Raw genomic sequence first — 26,404 nt, 5'->3', positions numbered from 1 at the left:
TTTGTGCTCAGTAAATTTGTTTAATGTGTGAATATGTGAGTGAAAACATGATTTTTGTGGAAGTAGTAGGCATTGGCTTGCTTAGAATGAGAATGTTGGAAGAGGTAGAAATAAAGTTGAAGACCCATCAGATTATAGGGTGCCAAGATGAATATTCAGGACTTGATCCAATGGGGAACTCTTTTTGGTTCTTAGGCAGACGATGACACAGTAGAAATAGTGTTTGGGAACAATAACCTGAGAGTGGTGTGGAGCCAGGCAAGGGAAGGAAAAGACCAAAAATACAGTGAAGAGCAAAGAGCCTAAGAAAGTGATGCTAACCTCTGTGGGTAGAAAGTAGGTCACATACAGGTTTTTGTACATACCTAAGTCAAAGCACTAATGAGGTCTTTTTAAATATAAGAAATAAGGTAGACTATTCCACCTCAGTCATCTCTGATATTTTGAAAAACAGTGGGATAGTGAAATATTTATTATTAGACCAGGTAGAAAAAAATATTCTTAGAGACAGGAAACTTGCTGAAAGGAAACAGCATGTTCTACTCAGAAACTTGTAATGCCTTTTATATTAAAATATATCTGTCCCTTATTATGTTTGCAGAAGTTGGAATTCCAGATAAATTCCTCAGTCAGGACATGTCACTAGCTTGAGTTCCTGGAGTGGTACTGATGCTGGCTTTTCAAGTGTTTTTGTTGTCTTCATATTGAAGAACAGTTTATATGAATAAGCATGTAATTTCTCATTACACATCTTATTTATGCCCCAAACTCCAACTCTTCCTACATCCCTTTTCTTAAGGAAAGTAGACTAAAATAGTACTCAGTCAAATGTTTAGATGCTTACTTCATTCTGCATTTGAGTTATTGGTTGTTTTCCATTTGCTCTGTTTAGGTACCTTCATTTGCTCTTAGGCTAGACAAAGATTCATTTTCCTTTTGGATGAAATACTTCCTAGAACAGTTATAAAAATCAACTGAAATAAAACACTTCACATAACTATGAAATTCCAGTAGCATTCTTTTTTTTTTTTTTTAAATAATGACATCCGAATAAGACATATTATATTTAAGGTCATTATTACCTTGAATGCTCAGATTCATTTAAAAAGTCATCTTTGAATGCTTTATTCTGTATTTCATTTGTTCTCTTTACCTTTATAATTCAGTTTTTAACGTATGTTTCCTAGGGAATTTTCCAGTAGGCCTTAAACCATCTACTACATTCCACAGTCCACCCTTTCCGTATCTCTTTGCTTTTGGAAAGCACATATATTAGTATTTTGTTTACATGATTAGTATTTTGTGTTTGTTTAGCTTACTTCATCTGGGTTCTCAATTGTTATACTTGTCTTTTTGCAAGAGGCAAGGTTTGAAGACTATCTGCCTCAGTTTTTCTCAACTGTGGCAGATAAGAATCTCCAGGAGAGCTTTAAAAAATTCACGTTTTAGCTGGGTCAAATGGTGGTTCCATTCCCAGCTTTGCAAGGAATCTCTATACTGCTTTCCAAATTGGCTGAACCAATTTGCAGTCCCACCAGCAGTGTACAAGTGTACCCTTTTCCCCACATCCTCGCCAGCACTTGTTATTGTTTGACTTCATAATGGCTGCCATTCTTACTGGAGTGAGATGGTATCTTAGGGTGGTTTTGATTTGCATTTCTCTGACTGCTAGGGATGGTGAGCATTTTTTCATGTACTTGTTGATTGATTGTATGTCCTCCTCTGAGAAGTGTCTGTTCAGGTCCTTTGCCCATTTGTTGATTGGGTTATTTGTTTTCTTATTGTTTAATTTTTTGAGTTCTTTGTATACTCTGGATATTAGGGCTCTATCTGAAGTGTGAGGGGTAAATATTTGTTCCCAGGGTGTAGGCTCCCTGTTTACCTCTCTTATTGTTTCTCTTGCTGAGAAAAAACTTTTTAGTTTGAGTATGTCCCATTTGTTGATTCTTGATTTTAACTCTTGTGCTATAGGTGTCCTATTAAGGAATTTGGAGCCCGACCCCACAAGATGGAGATTAGGGCCAACTTTTTCTTCTATTAGATGCAAAATTTCTGGTTTGATTCCTAGCTCCTTGATCCATTTTGAGTTAACTTTTGTGCAAGGTGAGAGAAAGGGATTCAGTTTCATTTTGTTGCATATGGATTTCCAGTTCTCTCAGCACCATTTGCTGAAGATGCTATCCTTTCTCCATTGCATGCTTTTGGCACCTTTGTCTATACCCAAAAGACCAAAAAAGAGCTTTTGGGTATAGACAAAAGCTACATCAATGTGTTCATAGCAGCACAATTCACAATAGCTAGACTGTGGAACCAACCCAGATGCCCTTCAATAGATGAATGGATAAAAAAAAATGTGGCATTTATACACAATGGAATATTATTCAGCACTAAAAAACAACAAAATCATGGCATTTGCAGGGAAATGGATGGCATTAGAGCAGATTATGCTAAGTGAAGCTAGCCAATCCCTAAAAAACAAATGCAGAATGTCTTCTTTGATATAAGGGGGGCGACTCAAAACAGAGCACTGAGGAAGAGCATGAGAAGAAGATTACCATTAAATAGGGATGAGAGGTGTGTGGGAATGGGAGAGAGAAGGGGAATTGCAAGGAAGATGGTAGGAGACCCTCATTGTTATGCAAAATTACATATAAGATGGTGTGAGAGGGGGGAAGGAAAAAGAGAGAGAGAGAAACATGTCACAGTAGATTGGGTAGAAAGAGGGGAGGGGAGGGGAGGGGGGGATAGGAAGAGCAGCACAATACAATAGACAATGGTATGGCCCTATGTATAAACGTGGCTGTATAACCAATGTGATCCTGCAACCTGTACACGTGGAAAAATAAGATTAAGATTACGTACCCCATTTGAATCAAATGTATGATATGTCAAGATCATTGTAATGTTTTGAGCAACTAATAAAAAAAATTTAAAAAAATTCAAGTTTTCTTAGGTTATGATTTAATTTGTGGAAATAACAGTCTATATAAAATTCAAATTATGAAAGCACTATATGAACATGTGGTAAATGTTTTATATTAGGTTGGAACTAAAATTAAAAGTGTCTTAGAAATTCAGCTGCCAGTGCAATCTCATATTTCTCTCTTGTTTTTTGGTAACAATTTTATAGCAGATTCTTCTTGTGTGCATTTACTATTGTGAGTTTTCTTTCTTTCATTCTTTTTTTTTTTTTTTTTTGGTGCTGAGTTTTGAACACAGGGACTCATGCATACTAAGCACATGTTCTACCACTGAGCTATGCCTCTACCCCCTCGTGACTTACTCTTGATGAATTCAAAGCATACTGACAATAAGTTAACTTTTGGATTCCAGACTTTATAGTCATTCAGTATTTTAAACTATTATACTAGTTCAAAATCTGTATGTCCTTATGTAGTAAACATTGTTAGAATATTAAATATAGATGGAGTATCTGTCTTAAGAAATTTTTTTTAATGTCTTTTCCATCCTTGGTACATAATGTGTGTTCAGTCTTGACATGATATTTTTTTTAAACAGCTGTTCTGAAATTTTAACTATAAATTATTGTTCCATGGCCTGAGACTGTTAGAAAACACGTAAATTCTAGAAACACACCAGCAGAGTCTTGGGTTGGAAGGTGTGGAAAGGGGTGGCAAGAGTCTCTTCTGAACACAGATTTGTTGTGTCCAGGGCTGGAAGGCCAAAAGTGGACACTTGAGCCCTACCTACCAGAAGACAAAGCAACATATTCAGTATGGAATAAACTCCAAATTATATATCCACAGGGCTTTTGCTCTCATGCCTCTTATATCAGCTTTGTTCTGAAAATCTGCTTTTAAAAAAATTTATAGTTGTAGGTGGACAGAATGTCTTTATTTTGTTTATTTTTATGTGGTGCTAGGGATTAAACCCAGTGCCTCACACATGCTAGGCAAGTGCTTTGTTACTGAGCTACAGCCCCAGCCCTGAATATCTTCTTTTGAATATTGCTGCCTGATAGTGATTTGGCTCACTGGTGCCTGAATGAGAAATGTAATTATAACATTTTACATGAACAACTTGAAAAATTGAATTGAATAATTTCATTTTCTCACCTTTTGAGGGCAGAGACCCTGAAAAGGAGTTTCCTGAACAATGAGAAACTAACTATAAAATAGTTTTATCTTCAGTTATAAATTTAAAAACTTTCTGTGTTAAATTCATTTTTCATTACGTACTTATATCATAGTGGAAATATTCTTCTCAGCTTCTGAATTTGAAACTATTCATGAATTCTTTGAGGTCATAAAACAAATTGAGGTCAGTTAAAACAAACGTTTCTCTTCTTGTTTGGATCTCAGATGCACACCTGAAAAAAAATCTTCTTGGCATCTTTGACTGATAAATGGGACAAGAAGGGGATATAAAATATGCTGGTTCAGCAGGATGCCTTGACTGGTGGGGACATTAGAGGGTCCATGGTGACCTGTCCCCAGGAAACCAGAGGGCTGGTGTTTCCAATCATTAATCACCTCAGGAATAGTCGTTTTAAACTCTCAAACCTAATTGGTACAGACTTGGCACACTCTGCCAGGTGGCTGGAGGTTAATGCATTTTCCTGTAGTGAGGGAAAGTGTTCAGGACACTCACAGGCATTTGGTTGTGATGAGCATAAAATTCTAGAAGGAAGTGTGTTTGGAGGGGCTGAGTACATAGGGAAATTTCAGAAATTAAGTTTTATTTTTAAAAACTCAATACCAGAGTCTGATGAGAAATCTAAAGGTGTACAAGATGTCCCACAGACCATTTCAGTTGATAGTTTTAGCTAAGAAAATTACTGTCACCAAGGTTTGTTACTCATAAATCTCATGATATTAGATTCTTTGTAAGCTTATAAACCATATAGCTACATTTTGCCTCCTCAAATGTTATTTTAATTTATGGTTGGCACACTTCCTTAGCTTTGCAGAATTTTCCAATTACACTGAAAATAAATAAACAAACAAACAAGCAAAGAAACAAAAATAAACAGACAAAAAAATAAAAAGAAAGAAAAGACAACCAAAAATCCCACAAACAAACAAAGAATGAAAAACAAACCAAAACCAAACAAGCTAATAAACAAAAACCCCCAAACTAACACAAAAACTGGGAAGGTTGAAAAATTTGATACTGAGTTTTGAAACTGAGATCCAATTTAAGTAACTTGGCTTATGAAAGAATATTTATGCTGAAGAGTAAACTGCAAAACACTTTTGTTGACCATGTGGCAAGTTACAGGCAAATACAAACAAACAAGCAAGCAAACAAAAGGCCCCATACAAATAAAGAACCAGACTTGATGTTCCCATATATTTGACTAATGTCTATTGATTCTTATGAAAAGAAACATATCATTTAGATTTTTCTAGATATATTTATATGTTCCAGAATAAATTGAAATAAATTTGATATTGAAAAATGTTATTCAGTCTCTCATGAATAGTTAGCAGGCTTGTTTCTGACTAAAGAAAGGCTATATTATTCATCTGGATTCATCCTTTTTTTTCCCATGAACTTTTCTCAGTCCACCCTTTTTGGGTGCCTCAGGATTTGATAATTCTCAAATTAACATAGTTGGACAGTTCCACATGGGAGCATCATGAGAACTGGGCCCAGTAAAGATTTGTATGCACAAATATTTTTCAGAATTACTCTCAACACATAAAAATTCAGTTTTTATCTTCTCTAACAACTTGAGTTTTGAAACCTGTAAGAAGAAAACAAAATTCTTGTGTTATACCATTTCATGGTTGTTTACTCATCTTTTAAATATTTTCATATTATATGTGTGTGTGTGTGTGTGTATATATATATGTATATATTATATACACGTATATAATCACTGTTGAAATAAAATAGCAGTTACTTTGTATCTTCCTCCTTATTTTCCTTCTCTCTTTCTAACTTTATAAGAATGTAGATCTGTTCTAACACTACCTAAAATGGTGCTTTTATGCCAGAATTTCATCTCAGGTGCAAAGAATTATACTGCCACAGAATTTTTCTCTGAAGACAGTATCTAAATATGAATTTATTGATTCAAATTTATGGCTACCACCTAAAAACGAATTTCTTTGAAGATGAAATCAATTGTGTAAAGAAACTGTGCCTGTTAGAGAACTTTTATTTTCTCTCTAAAATTCCTGGGGAAAAATTATAGCAGAAAATTATGAGATATGCTCAATGAAGGATGAAAAATACAATGACAATAAACAGCCAATTTATATACTTCACCAAAGGAATCAATTTATATGTAATTTTTAACTTTAGATTCAATTACTGCATCTTGAAATTTTGTTAGGATCCTTATATCTACTCAGCAAAATAGAAATCATTTTGAAAAACTTACTCCATATTTCCCTTAAAATATGGGTTTTGGATTTTCTTAGGTTTTCTTACTTTTACTGAGATGTTTTCCCTTAAGACATGAAAAATGACTTTCTAACTTTGAACTTGCAATCTGAGTCACAGCAGGGCAGAATATAAAGCAGCTGAAAACACGTGTGTGCATTCCTTCCCCATGCAGAATTCTTTATTCTGCAGATTCCTGTCACTAAAGAATTTGGCTAAATACAAAGACCCTCAGGTAGAAACAGGCTGTAAAGAGCCACCCAGTTGGTGAGTGAGCTGGAGCCAGCCAAGCACTTGTACCAGTAATCTTGGAAAGGCCAGTAGTTAACGCCTCCAGCTCAGGCTAGGAAATTGTTTCTTGGACTACGAGCAGGTTGAAAATAGTAAGATAAATAGAGGAGTGGGGATATGTGTTAAGATCTTCTGTCCTGTTAAAATTAGCAAGGATGCTTAGTGTTTTATTCATTATAATGAAGAGATCAGCAGCTGAGGCATTCGTCTTTGCAACGTGAATATTTGCAATATTATTTAATGATGATATAATAATGTGAGTCATTGATAGTATCTAACTCAGTTCAATTTCATTAACTCGACAAGTATAACATTAAAATTGGAGACTTTATAGCAAAATATCAAATGTGAGGTCAAAAAATGAAGGTGAATTTCAAGGTCCCAGCCCACATCCTATTCCTATGATTGTAATTTGCACTTTTATAGTACCCTTGAATCAAGGACTGCTCAATAATTTTATGAATATATCTAATATTGTGAAGCTTATAGGCTGTAGTAAATTTATACTAGCATTTGGGCCATCTGTTCAGAGTTCTGGAGTTTTCCTATTTTATGTTTGTTGATTGCTACTAAGGCCCCCAGAGATGAGTGGTGAGGCTTGCATTTTAATCCTATATATTTTTGTTATAACATAGGAAGGAGAATTGGCCCTAAATCATGGTAATGGTAAAGTAGCAGAGAGTAGAAGCTATGACTCATAGTTCATTTGCTGAACCTCTGAAACAACATTTCATCAGGTAAACCAGGAAAACGACTTTTATTGGAAAGTCAAATAGAATACCAAGTTGGTTTTATATCATTTTTATACATCATATTTTATGGTATGAGGTCACAGTGCTTATTTGCTTTCAAATACCATAAACCATGTCATGTTAATTATAGTCAGTTTTGAGGTTATTTTTTTTTTTTTTGCCTATGTATACATACATACTATGTATGATGTGTTGAGAGGCAGATGACAGATATCCAGGGCAGCTGTGTGAGCTAATGCATTGGCAAAGCTGATGGTCGCCAGTCACCTTTTCTGACTTTGAATAAAGGCCTATGATGGCTCCTAAGTGGCCTGAACTTTACTTTTGTGTTCTGGTGGTATGTGATGTGCGGACAACTCAACCTGTTTTACTGTGGAGAGCCATTCTTGCTTTTCACTCTCTGCAGAATGATGGGAATTTTTTGTTTGTTTGTTTTTTTGTTTTGTTTTTTTCAGTTTGAATTTGGAACAGATAATTTTGTATATCTGATGTTATCCTCCTTCTATATTATATTCTATGGCTAAGAAAGCATGTTTGTATTCAAAGGTTATTAATTCATAGATCTTTGTATTAACTAATCATTTCTGTTCATGAGCTGTTTGGGGTTAAGAAACTTCAGTAAAATTATATATAATTTAGTGTTTTTTGCACACCAATGGATAACATCCAAATTGTTATGGTTCCATGTATCCTTCATTAATACTTTATAAATTCTTTGAGTATTCCTTGTCATGGGGATTGAGTGGCTGTGGAGACCTATTCTTCTTCTTCTAAGCATTTAGTTCCTGTCATTACCAGCTGAATTTATAGAAGCCTGCTATCATTTAGTATCTCAGTTTAGTAAGTTTACCTGTCAAATTTGACCTGAGATAAAAATGAATTCCATATGGGGAAAGGAAGGCCCAACACATGAGTAGGAAATGGAGAAACTAGGAATCTAAATATATGCTAAGATCTAGTTCCACCCATCCTACATGTTCTAACCTCACAGTGGAACTTAGTACACAAATTTTGTGGAGAATGACTATATAACATTGCTCTAAGAACAGAAGTAAAGGGGATCCAAATCAAGAAGTGCTTTGAGAAACTTCAGATTCCCAATGAATGGTTAAAACTGTGGTCAGGGCTTTAGAACTCTATAGAACGCAAGTTTCACGTTTTTTATCTGCTTCCATGGGCACTGGGGCAAGGCACTTAAACTCACTGAGAAAATTTCTCCTCTGTTTACTGTTCCTTGGATCATCCATATGTTTCCTTCCAACTCTAAGGATTCTCTGGTTCTATTATATTACTACAGGTCCTGAAAATGACACAGCCAGATGAGACCTCATTTAATGTTATTAGGCCTCATGGGAGCAGAGGAGAAAACCCTTAATTATTCTCAGAACAAATTATGTCTTTGGAGGCTCCTGTGGCTATTATATTCCAACAATAACAACAACAACAGCAATAACAACAACAACCACCACCACCCTCCAATAGTTTGAGGATGAGTCTTCAAGTTGCCATTAATAATACTGGTATTTCTCAAGTGATAGTTCTCTCCCCATTTTAATGTTTTTGTCTTTCATTCTTATATTTCTAACATCTATTAATTTCTTAATTATTTTTCAAATATTTCTTACTTGGGGCCTAAGTATATTTTAGTATATAACATGTATATATGTGAAGTTAACACCTAAGTATTCACTAACTTATTATTTTACATGACAAATATTTATTTATTCAATCAACAGATATTTACTGGGCATCTCATCTTTGTTGGGTAACCTACCAAATTCTAGGATTACAATCATGAAACATAAGCTTGGCTGTTGCCCAAATGACACTTATAGTTAATAGGATTATAGTACTCCATGTGTTGTTTTAATTTTGAGATGAATTTGAAAAGACTGTTAAATAATTAAGTTGCTTTTTATATATTTGTAATTTTTTCATTTTTTTTCAATGGTGAATAAGTAAGAATTGATGTGAAAAAATGGTCCCTATACTTCCCTGCACACCCTGGGTATCTAGAGTATGCCATTGAATATTGAGTTCTTTACAGTGTGTTTTTGTTGGGAAGGTTTCTTTCCACATATCACTATATACTTTTCCTTTGGAGGAAAAAACCTGAAAATTATAGGACTCATCAGAATAGAGCATGTTCACTTGTGTTGCAAAATCCCAATAAATACAGTATACAGACTACAACCTTTTAAAAGATAAAATTACAGAGTTTTTTTTTTGTTGTTGTTTTGTTTTGTTTAATTGTAGAGTTTTGTATCCCAGCTTCTAATTCATTTTTGTTTTTACTGCTTTAATTACATTTAACTGAAATTGTTTGTTGGGTTACAGACCAAGCTTGTGGTCTCTTAGCTTTCTTTTCACTTGCTGGCAGTGGCTTGTAAGGGAGACTTAAGACAACCATGTTAAAAACATTTTAAAAAATGGTGTCAGAGGAATAAGAAAAATGCTTCTTTTCTGGTTCATCACTTCTAGTGCTCAGTCATTCCTCTTGCATTCCTCTGGACCCCCCACAGGCAGATTTGGCAATGACCTCTGTGGCTGCAGCTTCAGAAGAAAGCAAAATGATGTACTTTGGTCTTGGTGTCAGTTGGGAACCAAAAGAATTTGGTAAATTTTTAAGCCTATTTTTAAGCCATTTGCCCTTCCCCTCCTTGGCTTTCTTTTTTTTCTTTCCAGTATGTCTTCTTATTTCACAATATTCCAAACTTCATATAGTACGTTTAAAATCTAAAAGTATATTCTGTGTTTTTCTCAGCATGTAACAATGAGCTTTAATTAACCTGCCATTAGCTTATGTAATTTTTTTTCTCCTTATTTCTAAAAAATTAGAAATAAGGATAAAAAAAAAAGAATTGAGAAGATTAAGGTTTCTGTTGAAATGGAGCAAATTTGCTAGTCAAAAATCACATACACGTATACACACAATTAGTTAACTAGTATAATAACTTAATTTCTCTTTCTTTTTTCTTGTCCTCTCTTTCAGTCCTCCTTATGGCCTACTTAGCCATATTTTCATTTTAAGTTTTTTTTCACCTATTGTAAGGTCTGTATGGCAACAAACTAAGAAGTTACTTTGTCTTTTACATGTGTATTATCAAAATACAAGTGAAATGGTTGTAACTATCCAGATGTTTTTATGCATTTTAAAATTCTTTTTTCATTTTGAATATGTGGAAACATTAAAATACTTACAATATTGTTCAGGTAATTTATATCAAGAGAGAGGAATATATTCCTGACCAAGATGGGAAATTGCTATGTATTTCCGTAGGCTCTTTATTCTTTATTTTCTTAATATAGAAAAAAAAAAGCTCTGTTCCTCACCAATGGCAAAAACATCTAAAATCACCAAGTACTCACTAATCCCCCTGCCTAGCCACATATTTCCTTTTATGCTCTTCCAATTGTATTTCTGATTCTCCATTGTTCCTCCACTATTTCTCTTCAGAGTTGCACTCTTGGAAGGCAGATTTGTTTAACATGCTCTGCTGTGATGGGATTTAAACATGCTTAAAGGGAAATATGGAATTCAGTTATTAATAAGAATTTTTCTCTCCTTTGATGCTCATCTCTGGTCATATTGGTAACAAATGTTCTCCTTTAGGTCTTTGTAGAATTTTAAAACATTTTTTGGGAAAATATTAGCATATATTTTAAACACTTCTTATGAATCAGTCTTATTGAGGACTGAAAAAAGGATGAAGGATCAAGAATATTATTTCCAGATTCTGTGATTTGCATGTTTAAGCTCAAGGGAACCTTTTCTTTTTACTAGCTTTTTTTTTTTTTTAATTCACTATAGAACATTTTTCCTACCATAGATGCAAAACACCTACAAATAAATGAAATTTTTGCAACTCTCTGCTATTCCCCTTAGTGTGGAAATATTCCAGTTTTGGCTTCAATAAAACCATATCTTCTTTTGCTCTAACAGTGCTTCCTAATAATATAAAGACAAAACCAATAGTGGATATTTGTCTTTTCCCTCTTCCTTGTTTGAAAAATTTCTAACTTAGTTACTTTTAGCAGGATTCAGAACTTGCCTCTCATCATAGAGTCTAGGATGCTCCATTATTCAGTTTCCTATTGCCTTTGGCACAGGGCATGTGCTGAACCCAGCCGATCAGGTATGCCCACTCTAAACTCAAGGAGAAGCAGGTAGAATGGAGAACCCACTCAGTGTCCCAGTGATGACAAGAACATTTCTTTACATCACAGCAGTGATGACAGTTTCAGCAGTTACCCTGTCTTATTGACGCAGTGTTGGTGCAGTTAACTCTGCCAGCTAGCTGAGTGGTCCAGCAGAAGCAACAGCCTTGAATTTTTGGCATAGTTTTTGTTGTGATTAGGTAGACTCCTGTTTGCTCCTGGTTGTTTTCAAATACCTTTTTCTACCCTTCTCAAAGATTGTGGGAATATCCAACATTGTTTCAATTCCATTTCTGCTTAAAGTGGCCAGTGTCCATTTTGTTGTTTATTCTTTGCACCTTAGAATTCTGATTGATATGGAATTTGACACCGTAAATAGAATTGCAGAGAAATGGAACCAGAAAAGTGGGATTGGTTGTCTAGCTTAGTTACAGCTGAAAGTAGTGAAAAATCCAGCTGTGCAAGGGATGAGTTTCTGGCATACCATGACATTAGGTGGCAAATCAGCAAATAAATCATCTGTGAACTTCTAGAATGAAGTGCTCATTGAAGGGAAGGCTTTTAGGAATCATTCAGGGCTTCCATAAAACAATCATGAAGGGATGAGGATGTGAAGCACTGGAGTGACATGGTGGCTGCTTCTCACAGTACCAGATGGCTGTAAAAAAGGAAATATAAACTCAAATAACTAAAAATTTCTATCTAAGCATGAATTGAAAAATAGAGACTTTCTATGACTGCATAAAAAGAATCTTTTGTATAATTTAGGATAGAAAAGGCTGCCAAGTGCAGTTATGCATGTTGCCAAATTATGGTGTCAGTAAGATTCATATCAGGTCCCTTATGTTCAAGTTTGTGCACTTAGAAAAATAATTGAGCCTGAAAACTAGAATGAGGGGTTATGGTAGGATTTGGTGAACCCAAAATATCCCAGAGTCCATCAAGTTACCCTTGCCAGCAGAAGCAGCACTTGCCCCTCTTTGATGAAATTACTCCTGTCTTGATGGAAATTTCTATTTCTTGGTAGAGTTGCATCATTAAAGTCCATTCTCTTTATGCTTCTTATGCTCCATTTCCAGATATATAACTAAACTTAGATTCCAGCATGCTTTAAAATGACAGAGTCAAAGCTAGGAGGAGATACCATATGTTGATAAAAAGTTGCAAGACTTTGCCAATTAATATTGACCAAAAAATGGGGAATATGTGTGAGAATGGAATTTGAAGGTTCTGGGTCAAGTAAAGAAAAAACACAATTTTATATGGATTGAATTTATTGTTATGGAGTACTTAACTGGATGTTCTGTGTTCAATATACTAGCACAAATAGATGGCATGGATTCTAATTGTTTGTTTGATTTAACCAAAATTTGAATCATCCCCCAAATGAAATACTAAATATACCTTTGTATATTATAGGAACAAAGAATCTAAACATTAAGGATAAGAATATTGCAAGGATATATTATGGGTATAGAGAGCCATATTCCATCTGTATGCCTTGAGTGGGTTCTGATAGAGATTCACTAAAACAAAAACTTGAAAGATTAAGTTATGAGAGGCCATTAGCATTCTTTGAGGGATAAAAGAACTGTTCTTCACTAGCCAATGATGCTGATGTTAGATGCTACAGTTGAAATGAAGCTCCTTGATGTTATTAGGCATTTTAGGAGGATGGGATAATGAATTTAAGTAACAGCACCTTTCTCTCAGAAGACTGGGTGGCATAGCTGCCATAATAGGCAGAAGGATGGATGTTTTAGTGGGAATAACCAGCAGGGATCCTTGGAAATGGCTCCCAATAATGGGATCTCTGTGACTGAAACAGGTAGGCACTATTTCATTTTTATTAAAAAAAAAAAATCCAAACCAAACAAAACTCAAAAACCAAAAACCCAAACCAACTCTGTCTTGATGGAAACTCATTGCAGTGCCAATGGGTTACTCTGTTGTTAAGAGTTTAAGAGTAGGGCTGGGGATGTAGCTCAGCTGGTAGAGTGCTTGCCTTGCATGCACAAGGCCCTGGTTTTAAATCCCCAGGATTTAAAAAAAAAAAGTTTAATAAGAGTTTTCATCTCTTGTGTAGTCTATATGACAACAAACTAGTGTTAATTGAAGATGCTGCATCCAGCATCTAACCTTTTGATATCTATAACTTAAATATGAAATGTTGTGTTAAAATAGATTGGAATGACAGTGACAATGTTTTTAGTTTTGAAACAGAATATTATTTGAATTCATATATTTTTAAAATTATAAGTATATTTAAAGATGTTTCCACTTTACTGGTTTCACAGTTATATATTCCTCATTTTAATATACTAAGTTAGTTATACTATAGCAATACATTATGGATTAATAGACTCATGGAAATCTATAAATGCAAAATTTTCAGGTTAGTCATGAAAAAATCTCTTGGATTAATTAATTAACTAGAAAATTCAGTTCAAAAATGCATTTTTATAATTTCGAAAACTAGATTAAGTTAATCAATTGTCATGACATTTTAAAAGGATAGCCTATGTGGGGAAGATTTTGGACATTAAAAATGGCAATTATAGTACAGGAGTTTACATCCAGCAAATGGAAGCATATATCTGAGTCTATTTCAGTTTTCATTTGTGCTTTTGATTTAAGCTATCACCCTTAAGTTAATTTTTATTACCTGATTTTGGGAAAATTGTGTTTCTACTCCATATACTTGAGGTTAAAACATTAATTTGAAATTTGATTAAAAGTAAACAAAGCCTGTTCATTATTTTGTTGGACTTGTAGAGACAGTTGTTTTCTGTATTACCCAATCAAAAATTACAAAGATTTGAAGCTCAATCTCCCTTTTCTCAGCCAGTATATTTTGGCATATTCAATTATGTAATGTTTCCAATAACTACTGTATTAAATATCTGTTGCACTTGTCTGTCTTTGTGCAATCCCTAAGTGTACAATATACACTTATATTAAATACGTGACTCAACCCCTGTCTTGTGCACAGGCCTGAGCTCATCCTGGCTCATCATGGAAATCAAAAGAAAAAACATTAACATGACATGATTAAAAAATGTTTATATGAAAGGTACAGATCCTATTTTTTATTTGAAGTCTTTATTTACTAATAAAGAATCTTTTAAGAAGACCTTTATCCTATAAATTCTTATGAAAAGAAATGGTTTTCTTCAATGTTTGGCTTTCTGTATAAATATGCAGCAGGTTTCCACAATTAAACCTAACCACAATAAAAAAAAACTGAATATTATTCTGTTTTCATAGTAGACCAGATTAAACCTTTGTTCCTGACTTGTAGTGAATATCACAGTGATAGGTCCATAATTCAATTGGCCTTGGGATTTTTGTAAATCTAAAGGATTTTTTTCCTTGGACAGTTGGCATGGAGTTTGCAGAGGTGTCTTTTTAACATCACCTTATCCTGAGGTGGGTTGAGTCATTGCCTGTAGAAAGTGACATGGAGAGTACCAGAAATACCTGTCCTTTCAACCAATTTGTTTATCTATTTAGCCTTGCTGTAATCTGAAATTCCGCATGTTGGGGAATTCTTTAGCGGTTAAAGCATTATCTGTTCTGCCTGAATCATAAGCAAAGTTTCATTAATTGATTAAATCATTATGTTTCAAAGTCATGAGGATTCCAAAGCAGGCCTTGGAGGGAACAGGACTCAGGGGAGAGAAAAGAGGTTGGGCCATGTCCTGGGACCACTAGTCAGTAAGGGAATTGACTAAGACCACTGAGTTTATAGAGGTATAATATCACTGAAGATGGTGGAAGAGCACCCAAAGAAGGCTCTGTGTAGTTGATAAAACTTTGCCATGTGTCCATCTTTTCCAAGACTCTGTGCCATGTATGGGACACAGAGATCAGGAGGACCTGATGCCATCCTTGAGAAACTTAATATCTAAGCAGTGAAGGTAGATGAATAAGGTGCTGTGATAGTGTAACTTGAGGTTCCAGATTTGAGGGACACAGTGGCTGGTTGTCACCAACTGGAGAGGGTCTCTTGTTCATACATTCACCTCAGGTTTATTAGGTGAAAAGAGGCTTTCAGTATAGACCACTCTTGGGTGTGGAATAAAGTGTATGGTTCCATGCTGCTGTCAGGGTGCTCACCCTGGACAATGAAGCTTCACCTACACTTTCAGCATCTGTGTTAAGACAGTTATGAGTATTAAAATGTCCTGGCTTTGTATTTTGGCTTCACCTTTTTAAATTAAGGGCCTTGCACTAGTTCTCTTTTCAGTGTAGGAAGTGATTTTCCAGCCCCCCCCCCCTTGGGTAGGTGGGAGAATTGAAGGGAATAATGTGTGTCGACCTTCTTGATACATGGCAGAATGGACAGCCCTGTCCATTCCAGGACCTAACCCAGTGTACCTGACTAATGGCATGGGCTTGTTTGGACACTTGTCTAATATAGAACTTGTTGACAAGGAGGGAAGTAGAGGATTTGTCTCTTTTTGTTTTATAGCTTTTTGCAGTATGTGAAAGGAAAATATTTAAATGTATCATGAGATAATATGCATTAAGCTATTTAGATACTTCTGAATTTGTTTCTAATTCACGGGTGGCTTTTTTCAGTTTGATACCTAGAGAATTTAACTCCCATAATTTGGATTAAACATAACTTGAAACTTGTTATTTGAAGTATATTCGTATTCTCAACAGTAGCATGATTTCACTTCGAGATGGGCAAATGGAAAAGGACAGTTCACTGAGCAGCAATATTAATAGGGAGCTTCATGTTTATGTACTGACGTCAGGCTTTTTGTGCTGTACAGAATGTACAGGGGCAATTAGATGGTTTCAGATACATGTCTAGACAGGGCAAAGCTTCAGGAGCACTTGCTTAGCCCTGGGAAATACTATAGGTCACTAATTTGTGACCAGAAAGAGCTTTCCTTGATTAATGAATTAAATGTGGTAGATTTATGGTGCTAGGTTTACACCAAATAGGAAAGTTAGATCTGATGAAATTTGACAGGACTAACAGTTTGTAGAACTCGAGTAAGACTAACGCTGCCCAGCATTGCCTGATTTGAAGTACTAAAAGGGATCCAAATGACTTTCTGCCATGCAGTCATGGGGCCTAGATTTCATTCTTAGAATTACCTTTTTGGGCTATATCATTCTGATTCAAAAGGGCTCCGGTAAAAAGTGAGATTTTTCCTTGAAAGAGTTATACATTGACCTGGATTACTTAGTTTTAGGGAGAATAATGAGGAAACATCTTTATAGATAAGTTTTTTTAAAATATATTTTTTAGTTGTAGGTGGACACAATACCCACAATACCTTTTATTTTATTTTTATGTGGTGCTGAGGATCAAACCCAGTGCCTCATGCTTGCTAGGCAAGCGCTCTAACACTGAGCCACAACCCCAACCATATAGATAAATTTTGATGTGAGGGTAATAGAATATTTTTTGGTTTGGAATTGAGTATACCCAACTCAATTCCAAACTCAGGAGAGTGTGCTCAGGTGGAGAGGGCTGTGGGGACAGATGCCTTAGGGAAGGGATCAGAGAAAGGAGGGTAAAAGGGACTTCATATCTGTGTGCATGAAGCACCATGTCCCTGTGCACCATGGTACTCACAAAAACTCTGACATTGATTATTTTGGGCAAAGGCAAGAGTTTCTAGAAACCAGCCCCATTCTGGTGAGTTTCCAGTCACTAAAGTACTTTCTGGTACTGAAGACTTAATAGTGTCTGCTTGAAGTGTGGTGATAGAGATTCATATTTCAGCCTTTTCCTTGTGCTTGCTCTCTGTTGGCATCTAATGGCCTCTGTAGCCTCCAGCCCCCCAAATCTTCTAGAGGATAATGGAAATTTACTCATTGCAAATTCTAAGATTATTTGTAAAGCTCCTTTCCTGGTACCCCAGAGAGAATCTCAAAGGGGCCAATTGTACTTGGAAAGTACAGATTTCAATCTGTAACTCCCTGAGACCTTGCCTGGTCATTTCTATTTCTGGCTTCAGGTGAAGCCTTGTGCTTGTAGCCTGGTTTTGTGAAAATTCCACTTACTCTGCACTAGGCTCAGTGCTAGCAGCTTTACACATGTATCTCTTGCTCATTGCAAATTGTTACTTGTTAGTGTTTTTACAACTAGTTGTTAGGAGTCAGCTAGTTGCTAGTATTTCTGTTTTGCCAATTATAAGTCTGAGGCTTTGTGAGGTCAAGTAATTTGACTAATATCAAGCAGCTGAGGAGTGAGAGGGCTGCCATTCAAATTTAGCAATGTCAGCTTCCTTCTGCTACTCTATGCTAATGTTAAGGGTATTCCCTCTGTCTATGGGACTCACTACTCTTTTCAAAAAGATAGTGTGTAAACCTAAGGACCTGGAGTGCTTTCCCAAAAGGCCATGGGAATACTACTGGCCATGGGAAAACAACATGGAGAAAGGATGCTGGAGACACATCTAAGATGTGGAGGAGTGTCACATCTGCATAGCTGGCCTTGCCTCATTCTGATTTCTCAGCAGCACTTAAGGTGTGCTTGGACTCCACTTCCTTCAGACTTAAGGCTTAGGCTTGCATGCTGGCTCCTGCCTCAGAATGAGAGCAGGCCTCCTGTTTTTGCAGTGGACACACCTTAGAGACTGGACAACCTGTGGTTACCTCTTTTACATCTCATTCTAGTCATTCTTTTTCTGTTTATCTTGACACACCAACCTAAGTTATGACCTTGACTGTCTCCCCATGGTTCCATTTCATATTCTCATTCCAACTATGCTGCTTCTGGATACCCTGGGAAAATGTCCTTCCAGAGCTCCAAATGATTTTCTTATTTGATCCTAGCCTATTGCTCTGTCACTGAGGTTCCAACAATGCCAGCAGGAACAAGAAATCAAGCCAAGAGCCCAAGGATGCTGACGCATCACTCTGCTTCCAACACCCTTGGAGATGTTAGGCATGGCTCCACAGTCCTTGCATCCAGCCAGTGCCACCATGTGAGCCTTGTTGACCAGTATGGGTGCAGCCATTGGCTCTGTACTCCCAGACCCACCCTGAACAGCTCAAGCTGCCACCCTCAAAGCCCTGCCAGGACTTGGAAATTGTCACTTATTGTGACAGTCTTAGTTTGGAACAGCAGAGCCTAAGTCAAAAAAGTTTACTTGCTACCACTTAAATGGCTAAAGCAACAATGAAGAAAAACAAGTGGGGCAAAGAAAAAGGCAAAACAAATATGAGAGCTGAATTATTGATAGGTGCATTATTGATATTGATATACCTGCTGGCAAGTATAGCTGATTGATTTTGTGAGACATCTTCAGAGAGACACTATAAAAGTAACTGCATTTTTGGGCAGTACTTCCAGGGGGAGGAAGGGAAAGAAATTTATTCACTGGTTCCCTTTTCCTTGACCAAAGTCTTGCCCCATGGATCATTAATTCTTCTGTACTGATTATCACACACTAGTGGCTAGCTGACCATCTCACACCCACCAATAATGCATACCTTAGCAGCAATAGAAAAGTTCTGGGTGGGAGGTAAGAGGGGTGTGCTGTGCCATGGGTGACATAGGGTCTGAGACAGTGGCTTTAGTATACCTGGGTTCACAGCATTGAGAGTAGGACAAGCCATGTTAGATCTGCCCAGCATAGCAGCAAGAAAGTACACAGATCTGGGTGATGGAAAAAAACTGAGTCTGGTCATTGTTGGAGCATTTTAATAGTAGTATAGTTTGGCTCCTGGATTTATTCTTGCTGTGAGGAAACTTCTTGGGAATACTAAGAAGAACTCAGTTTCCTCTTCCAGTTTCTAGGGTTGAGCATTACTCTGAGAGTCTCTTGTGTGGATAGAATACAGCTGAGTCTTTTCTCTGATTGGAGAAGAGGCACCCATATAATGTTATAATAGAGAGATGTGTCATCTCACAACAAGAGGCAGAGGAGCTGTTCTTGGAGCAACTGATGTATGTGGCACCGATCATCTCTTAGGGGCCTTCACCCATGCAAATGATTTTTATAAATGATACTAGCCAGTACACCAACAACAAAGTGAGTAGTGGGATTAATTGATATGAAATAACATATTAGATATACTTCCATGGGGTGAGGTGTGCTGGGGAGGTCCCTGTGACCATACTAACTGCTCTTGCCTCTTAATGCAAATCGACATACCTTATCTCTTGGCCAAGCTTGCTTTTCTGGGAATATGGGTTAGGGGTGCCAGGCTCCCTCCATTGCTTAGCTAGAGCCTAAGCCTAATTTTACCAAAGGAGGTGATAGACATGTGACAAAAGGCCCATTCCGGTGACTTGCTCAGAACAAAGAAGATCTTGCTGTTTCTACTACTAGAAAACAGCCACTGCTGGCAATCCTCAAATGGTAATTGTTGCACAAAATGGAAAACTTCAAGTTCCTTTTCACAGTACCCTGTTAGAATCAAAATACTAAAGTTGGTCTAGCTCTCCTCTGCACACAGCCGCAGCCTCTGAATTGTCATTAACAAAAGGCAAATTCCTGGCCCCTGTTGAAATTGCAGAATTGGGAATCCTACTTCCTGCTTCTCACTCCTCCCATCCATGCCCATCCTTACCTTACATACTGGGGGTCCTGCTGGCTGCCTTTCTCTCTCATCCTTGTAGATAGAAACAGAAATCATGGATTCTTGATGCCATGGATCCAGCCTGGCATCTGGGCTGGAGGAAAAGAACCACCACAGAATTCTCAGGGGCACAGTATTCTCCCACCAGGCAAACCTATTAGCCAAATTCCTCCCTCCACCTGGCCCAGGCAAGGGTTGTTTCTGGTTCTGCAGAGTCGCTTTGACATGCTAGGTGCATAAAAGTGAGCTTTCAATACCACAACAATATTTATAGCCTCAATTCAAGAGTCCTTGCCTTGACCTACTTTGCACTCAGTGGTATTCTTTCTTCAGATCCTCCCAGCTTCTGACCTAGGGACTGACTCATTTTCCTGTTTACAGTCTTGCCTCTACCCTCACTCCTAATGTTTTGCATAGTTTCTCTGGCAATGACCTTTGGTTTCCTTTTGACTAGAGTTCAGGTTCTCTTCTGGCCAGATAGCCTCTGACTGTTCTGGTTAAAAATATGGCAGAGATCATCCATGTCTCCTGAGATCCTATGTCCCTGATGTTATCTCCTAAGAGCAGTGCACCTGCCAGACTTACCTTTATTGATGGGGTGGCCTTAGGATAAGAGAAGAAGGTGGAAGAATAAGTAGGTAGATGAGGCAGAGAGAGAGCTCGAAGTAAAAGAATAAGCCCATTCCTTCTATGAATCCTTAGTGTCATTGGTGCAGACATTAAAATGAACATTAACTATTTTACCTCCATGGTTTTTAGATTTGTTTAAAAGAGCCTCGAAAGTGACATGAACCTCTTTTGTCTGTATGAGCTTATTGACATTTTGACTGAGCATTGCTGTTCTGTAGTTTAACTGAAATATTTTTATTCTACCCATGAGTGAATATTTTCTGACAAGTAATTCTACTTTTGTATCTCAATTAACAATTCAATGAGGGGACCCATGCTCACAGTAGGCCCTGATCCACTGTTCCACCAATGGGGCAGACACCCACCAGAGCCTAGCCTTTGGCATATGACTGCCCCTTCCGTCCAGCATACTACCGCGGGAATCAAGCCTAGCCCAGATCTGTCCACACTGACTTGTGCAGGACCCAAGTCCAGGGTAGGTCTGAGTTTGCCAACCCCCTACCTGGGAGCCTAAGCCTAACCCACTTCCATCTTGGGACACTGCAGTCATCACCATAGCCTTCCTCACACATAGCCCCTAACTTTTTGACAACAGACAGAGCCTACAAGTAGCTGCATCTCAGAGCAGGCATCCCAAAGGGAATATGAGAGCCTCTCTTGCAGCCTCATCTCTGTAAGACATTGCTTCCATCTTGGGCCACCTTAACTATTATCTCAAATTACCTCGGCTATTGCTGCCACCAACGTTGGATACAGTAGCATACACTTAGGGACACCAGCAAGGTCTGGAAGCCCAGCATCAAGGTGAGGTACAGACAATCTTCATGGGTACTACAAGAATTGGATTAACAAAAAAAAGACCCAACAGTATGCTGCCTCCAAGAGACTCATCTCATAGGAAAAGACATCCATAGACTGAAGGTGAAGGGTTGGGAAAAATCATACCACTCACATGGACTGCAGAAGCAAGCAGAGGTTTCCATCCTCATGTCAACTAAAGTAGACTTCAAACTAAAGTTAATCACAAAGGATAAAGAAGGACACTACATACTGCTCAAGGGAACCATACACCAACAAGTCTAAACAATTATAAATATATATGCCCCAAACAATGGAGTGTCTACGTTCATCAAACAAACTCTTCTCAAGTTCAAGAGTCAAATAAACCACAACACAATAATTTTGGGTGACTTTAACACACATCTTTCATCACTACATAGATCTTCCAAATAAAAGCTGAACAAAGAATCTATAGAACTCAATAATACAATAAATAACTTAGACTAAATTGACATATATAGAATATTTCATCCTTCAATGAGAGAATATACTTTTTTCTTAGTAGCACATGGATCCTTCTCTAAAATAGACCATATACTATGCCACAAAGCAGCTATTAGCAAATATAAAAAAGTAGAGGTACTACCCTGCATTCTATCAGATCATAATGGAATGAAATTAGAAATCAATGATAAAATAAGGAATAAAATCCACTCCAACACCTGGAAACTAAATAATATGCTACTGATTGAATAATGGGTTACAGAAGACATCAAGGAGGAGATCAAAAAGTTTTTAGACGTAAATGAGAACACAGATACAACATATCGAAATCTCTGGTACACTATGAAAGCAGTTCTAAGAGGAAATTCCATTGCAAACTTCATTCCTTAAAAGAAGAAAAAGTCAACAAATAAATGACTTAACACTACATATCAAAGCCCTATAAAAAAGAAGAACAAATCAACACCAAAAGAAACAGAAGACAAGAACAGGCCCAGCGGCCTGCTGAGGGGCAGAGCCACCCCCTCCCCCTGCGCCTGCAAGGTAGGCGGAACTGTGACCACCGGCAGAACAGGCCCAGTGGCCCGCGGAGGGGCAGAGCTGCCAACCACGCCTGCAAGGTAGGCGGACCTCCGACCCCCTGGCAGAACAGGCCCAGCGGCCTGCTGAGGGGCAGAGCCGCCCCCCCACCCCGCGCCTGCAAGGTAGGTGGAACTGTGACCACCGACAGAACAGGCCCAGTGGCCTGCGGAGGGGCAGAGCTGCCAACCACGCCTGCAAGGTAGGCGGACCTCCGAGCCCCTGGCAGAACAGGCCCAGCGGCCTGCTGAGGGGCAGAGCCGCCCCCCGCGCCTGCAAGGTAGGCGGACCTGCGACCACCAACGGAACAGGCCAGACCTGCAACCGACAGGCAGAACAGGCCCAGCGGCCTGCGGAAGGGTAGAGCCGCCCTCCCCCCGCGCCTGCAAGGTAGGCGGACCTGCGACCCACCGGCAGAACAGGTCCAGCAGCCTGCAGAGGGGCAGTGCCGCTGCCCGTGCCTGCAAAGTAGGCAGAACTGCGACCACCGACAGAACAAGCCCAGGGGCCCGCAGAGGGTCAGAGCCGCCGCCTGCGCCTGCAAGGTAGGCGGACCTGCTACCGACCGGCAGCACAGGCCCAGCGGCCTGCCGGCGTGGTAGGCACATTGCCCCAATTGGAGGAGGGGCAGAGCCGCCGCCCGTGCCTGCGAGGGAGACTTTGCAACTATACAAGAGCAATATAAATATATAGGGGGAAAATTCAATAGCACAACAGTTTCACCAAGCAGAAAGAAACACGAACAGTATGAAGAGACAAGGAAAGAAAGGACCACAAGCAATGCAGGTCAACTCAACGTTAGAAGAGGTAATATCTGCAGCAGATGGAATGTCAGATAAAGAATTCAGGATATACATGCTTCAGATGATCTGGAGTCTCAAGGAAGACATCAGACAGCAAAATCAGACAATGAAAGATCACTTCAACAATGAATTACATAAACAAATCCAAGAAGCAAAAGATCAACTATACAGGGAGATAGAGGTTATAAAAAACAAACAAACAGAAATCCTAGAAATGCAGGAAGCAATAAACCAACTTAAAAACTCAATTGAGAATACTACCAGCAGAGTAGAACACTTAGAAGATAGAACATCAGACAATGAAGACAAAGTATTTCAACTTGAAAAGAACATAGACAGCTCAGCAAGACTGTTAAGAAACCATGAGCAGAACATCCAAGAAATATGGGATAACATAAAGAGACCAAACTTAAGAGTCATTGGGATACAGGAAGGGATAGAGGTTCAAACCAAAGGAATGAGCAATCTATTCAATGAAATAATATGAGAAAACTTCCCAGACTTGAAGAATGAGACAGAATCCCAAATCCTAGAAGCCTACAGGACGCCGAATGTGCAAAATCATAAGAGATCCACACCTAGACACATTATAATGAAGATGCCCAACATACAGAATAAGGAGAGAATTTTAAAAGCTACAAGAGAAAGGAAGCAGATTACATTTAGAGGTAAGCCAATCAGGATAACAGCTGATCTTTCAACACAGACTCTGAAAGCTAGAAGATCCTGGAATAACATATTTCAAACACTGAAAGAAAATGGGTTCCAACAAAGAATTGTGTATCCAGCGAAATTAAGCTTCAGGATGGAAGATGAAATTAAAACCTTCCACGATAAACAAAAGTTAAAAGAATTTGCAGCTAGAAAACCATCTCTTCAAAACATCCTCGGCAAAACATTACAGGAAGAGGAAATGGAAAATAACAATGAAAACCAACAGTGGGAGGTAGGACACTAAAGGGGGGAAAAATAATCAAAGAGGAAAACAAACCATGTTTAGTAACATAAATAAACAAATATGGCTGGAAGAACAACCCATATCTAAATAATATCCCTAAATGTTAATGGCTTAAACTCACCAATTAAGAGACACAGGCTAGTAGAATGGATCACAAAACAAGACCCAACAATATGCTGCCTACAGGAGACGCATTTGATAGGAAAAGACATACATAGGCTGAAGGTGAAAGGTTGGGAAAAATCATATCACTCATATGGACTTCGGAAACAAGCAGGAGTGTCCATACTCATATCAAATAAAATAGATTTCAAGCCAAAGTTAATCAAAAGGGATAAAGAGGGACACTACATACTGCTCAAGGGAACCATACACCAACAAGACATAACAATCATAAATATATATGCCCCAAACAATGGTGCAGCTATGTTCATCAAACAAACTCTTCTCAAGTTCAAGAGTCTAATAGACCACCATACAATAATCATGGGAGACTTCAACACACCTCTCTCACCACTGGACAGATCTTCCAAACAAAAGTTGAATAAGGAAACTATAGAACTCAATAACACAATTAATAACCTAGACTTAATTGATATATATAGAATATACTACCCAACATCAAGCAGTTACACTTTTTTCTTAGCAGCACATGGATCCTTCTCAAAAAATAGATCATATATTATGTCACAGGGCAACTCTTAGATAATATAAAGGAGTAGAGATAATACCATGCATCTTATCTGATCATAATGGAATGAAACTGAAAATCAACGATAAAAGAAAGAAGGAAAAATCATGCATCACTTGGAGAATGAACAATAGGTTACTGAATGATCAATGAGTTATAGAAGACATCAAGGAGGAAATTAAAAAATTCTTAGAGATAAATGAAAACACAGACACAACATATCGGAATCTATGGGACACATTGAAAGCAGTTCTAAGAGGAAAATTCATTGCGTGGAGTTCATTCCTTAAAAAAAGAAAAAAACAACAAATAAATGATCTCACACTTCATCTCAACATCCTAGAAAAAGAAGAGCAAAACAACAGCAAAAGAAGTAGAAGGCAAGAAATAATGAAAATCAGAGCTGAAATTAATGACAGAAGATAATTAGAAATTATTTTGAATCCTTATACTCCAATAAATTAGAAGATAGTGAAGGCATCGATAAATTTCTTAAGTCATGTGATCTGCCCAGATTGAGTCAGGAGGATATAGACAACCTAAACAGACCAATATCAACTGAGGAAATAGAAGAAAACATCAAACAACTACCAACTAAGAAAAGCCCAGGACCGGATGGGTATACAGCAGAGTTTTACAAAACCTTTAAAGAGGAACTAATACCAATACTTTTCAAGCTACTTCAGGAAATAGAAAAAGAGGGAGAATTTCCAAATTCATTCCACGAGGCCAACATCACCCTGATACCTAAACCAGACAAAGACACTTCAAAGAAAGAAAACTACAGACCAATATCTCTAATGAACCTAGATGCAAAACTCCTCAATAAAATTCTGGCGAATCGGATACAAAAACATATCAAAAAAATTGTGCACCATGATCAAGTAGGATTCATCCCTGGGATGCAAGGCTGGTTCAATATATGGAAATCAATAAATGTTATTCACCACATCAATAGACTTAAAAATAAGAACCATATGATCATCTTGATAGATGCGGAAAAAGCATTCGACAAAGTACAGCATCCCTTTATGTTCAAAACTCTAGAAAAACTAGGGATAACAGGAACACACCTCAATATTGTAAAAGCAATCTATGCTAAGCCTCAGGCTAGCATCATTCTGAATGGAGAAAAACTGAAGGCATTCCCTCTAAAATCTGGAACAAGACAGGGATGCCCTCTCTCACCACTTCTGTTCAACATAGTTCTCGAAACACTGGCCAGAGCAATTAGACAGATGAAAGAAATTAAAGGCACAAAAATAGGAAAAGAAGAACTTAAATTATCACTATTTGCAGAAGACATGATTCTATACCTAGCAGACCCAAAAGGGTCTACAAAGAAACT

The 26,404-nt window shown here is 37.7% G+C and overlaps 1 protein-coding gene and 1 long non-coding RNA gene across 2 annotated transcripts in view; one reads left to right on the top strand and one right to left on the bottom strand.

Moving 5' to 3' along the window:
- Window positions 1–26,404, top strand: part of Fsip1 (fibrous sheath interacting protein 1) — a 200,226-nt gene that overhangs the window by 151,751 nt on the left and 22,071 nt on the right. The gene's annotated exons all lie outside the window — the stretch shown is intronic.
- On the bottom strand, window positions 11,863–20,330 carry LOC114081458 (uncharacterized). The gene is made up of 2 exons (XR_003580809.2): window positions 20,103–20,330; window positions 11,863–12,213 (listed from the first exon to the last, which is right to left on the bottom strand). It is a non-coding gene; the product is annotated as an uncharacterized lncRNA (long non-coding RNA).

The sequence above is a fragment of the Marmota flaviventris genome, chromosome 2 (genome assembly GCF_047511675.1).
Source record: "Marmota flaviventris isolate mMarFla1 chromosome 2, mMarFla1.hap1, whole genome shotgun sequence".
NCBI lineage: Eukaryota > Metazoa > Chordata > Mammalia > Rodentia > Sciuridae > Marmota > Marmota flaviventris.
Note: the sequence above shows the minus strand (reverse complement) of the source record. Positions and strands in the feature narration are given on the sequence as shown.